The sequence below is a fragment of the Rutidosis leptorrhynchoides genome, chromosome 3 (genome assembly GCF_046630445.1).
Source record: "Rutidosis leptorrhynchoides isolate AG116_Rl617_1_P2 chromosome 3, CSIRO_AGI_Rlap_v1, whole genome shotgun sequence".
Taxonomy (NCBI): domain Eukaryota; kingdom Viridiplantae; phylum Streptophyta; class Magnoliopsida; order Asterales; family Asteraceae; genus Rutidosis; species Rutidosis leptorrhynchoides.
The window spans coordinates 671,458,016-671,460,681 of NC_092335.1; the positions used below are offsets into that span (position 1 = coordinate 671,458,016).

At 33.7% G+C, this 2,666-nt stretch overlaps 1 long non-coding RNA gene across 1 annotated transcript; it reads left to right on the forward strand.

Moving 5' to 3' along the window:
• The first annotated feature begins 1,159 nt into the window (after positions 1 to 1,159).
• Positions 1,160 to 2,182, forward strand: LOC139899356 (uncharacterized). The gene is made up of 4 exons (XR_011777436.1): positions 1,160 to 1,179; positions 1,262 to 1,315; positions 1,788 to 1,975; positions 2,085 to 2,182. It is a non-coding gene; the product is annotated as an uncharacterized lncRNA (long non-coding RNA).
• The last annotated feature ends 484 nt before the right edge of the window (positions 2,183 to 2,666 follow it).

Sequence of the window (2,666 nt, forward strand, 5' to 3'; positions counted from 1 at the left end):
TACATTTCTATATTTAATTCGGTTCATAACATATCTCACACAAATTTTATTTATTCAAATGATACATAAGGTTAAAATGGCAACTTTATATCATTCAGAATCTTGATTCAGAATGCATCTTAAACAGTGAATTTTTATTCAAAAGTGTTGATTCAAAATGCATATCAAACAGTGATTTTTTTTTTATCCATAATCATACTGATTCATAGCTTTTGAACCATTTAGAGCTCTGAATCATTCAGCGTCAAATCATTCAGTTTTATCAAACGTACAATTATTTTCAATATTTCACTTAACCCCTTAATAAAGATATATATCCCGTTAAAATGTTTGTTGGCATACCATTAGCTTTCAATTTTATTTGAATCAAAGACAAGTAAATGTGCCTACATACAATAAAAAAAAAAAAAAAAAAGCCGTGGCCTACACATTAATTTGTTTCATAGTTTGTATCTCATATTTTGTTTGAATTTTCAAATAGAAAGTTAAATGAATCTTTGAATAACACGGTGAATGAAGACATGATTGTTGAAAGAAAACGATAGAGCTTATGAAAGGTCTAAATGTCAATGATATTGGAGAAGGCTAGATGAAGGGTAAGAGTACAATTGATCATGAAGAGTATAAATGGTTTGGTAACATGTGATTGTAAAATGTATCGTCTAAATCGATAGCTTGCGTTAAAATCGCATAAATCTTATATATATCAATAAACTATATGAATTTACTATTCACTTGATTTAATGGTATTTGGTCATTTTACACCTTTGGTTCACCAAATTTCTTTATTACACCATCGACTTCATTACCTACTTCCCAATCTCCTCCCATTTGTTTCCCAACGGCCCACCTAGAAGGTTCTGGCGATTTTCATCCCCACCATGGCCACCTTCATCTCCATCGCCACACCATCACCACCTTCGCCTCCATCACCACCAATCGTTGTCGGCACCGCCACTAAACATCGTCTCCATCGCCCCCACTTTGTAACCGTTGGAGCGTCGGTGTATTGTTGAACTAAAAACGTTAGGGTTTTCTCCGCCGTCACCAACTCCAGGAAACCATCCCCGTCACAACCACCTTCGTCGTCGCCGCCGTCGTGTTGTTTTTTTTCTTAAGCAATAACCTCGGAGGCCTAATAATCGTGAGCGATGGCTGCTCTTAACTACTTTGTAACATGTAAGTTCCTCTTTCGTATGCAACTTTGATTTATTCTATTCTTCCCATTTGATAATGTTAAGCTTAATTTTTGGTTGTGTAGTGTTCTGATTCGTGGTACCGTCACCTCCTCATGTCCCAAACTCTTCTACTAACAGTAAGTATTCGCTTTATTAATTAGTGTTTTTTTATTTTTTCCTTTTTTTTGCGTAAAGATTACTTGGAGTTTTTTTTCAATGATTTATGTGTTGGTTGTAGAGTTAAGTGTCAAGGTTAGGGTTTATGTGTTAACTCTGGATTTAAGTGTTAGGTTTTGTTTATATGATGTTCTTTTGTGTGAAAGTATTGATTTATTAAAGGATATGTTCGACAAATGGGGAAAGAAGGCCGCTGTTTTTTGTTTGTTTTGTTTTGAACCTTTTAGAACTTATTGTTTGTATTCTTTCTCCCCTTTTTTTAGCTACTGCTTTTCTCCGATTCCTTCAACGTTTGTAGTCTTCTCTAAAATCCTTTCAAGGTTTCCCTTCGAATTTACTTGGATTTGTTGTCGAACGTCTAACTTATGGTATCTTTGCACCATCGCTGCTATATTGGTGGTAATTTTTATTGTTTTCGTTATTTTCTTGCAGTGACGTTTTCTGCATTGTGTCGTTGAATCCTTTTTTGCTGCTTCCGCTTGATTTCAGGTTTTTATTTTATATTCTATTTATTGTTGTTCATGTTGCAGGCGTATGATTTCAGTTCATTTTTTATATGTTCCCATTTTTGGATGGCATTTATTTTCAAGCACTTGCTTCCTGCTATCCACTTCATCTTTGTATGTATATTTCAGCTTATACTTTTTTTTTATCCTGTTTTCCTATTTTGTTGACGTTGCTGCCTTTTTTTCGCGTTGTGATATGGTTCTTTGTGTGACAAATGTATAGCTGCACTGTTGTAGTCTCTCCTTCATGTGTATAGAAGCTGATTTTTTTGTCTTCCTAAATTCGATGCTTCAATCGGGGCTGCTGATGATATGTGTCTACGTTTGTTAATTTTCAGTTGGTTGCAGTTGTTACTCTGCTGCTCAAACAGATACTTTACTACTACATTCGAACGAACATTCAGGTTACTACTTCATTCTTTTTTTTATAGTGCAAACGTGTCTTATGTTTTGTAGTTGTTTATGTTGACATTAAAAAAACATTTGGATATTGCAATTGAACAGTATTGCTTCTATTACCTTGCTCTGTTGTTACAATGCTTGGTAATTTGGCCTTCTTTTCATTTTGTTATGTATTTGTTATCCATATGTTTGGTTTATATAGTTCCTATGTGTTTTATGTTTCATATACTCCACAAAATATTTCTTTATGTTGACAACTACAACTATTATTTATGTTATTTGAGTGCTGAGTAAGCACCATTTTTCTAAAAACCAATGGTGTTTACTCATTTAGACAACAATGTTCATTGGTTCCCAACTGTTATAAATTTTTACTTGACATTGTATAATGTAAATTTCCTTT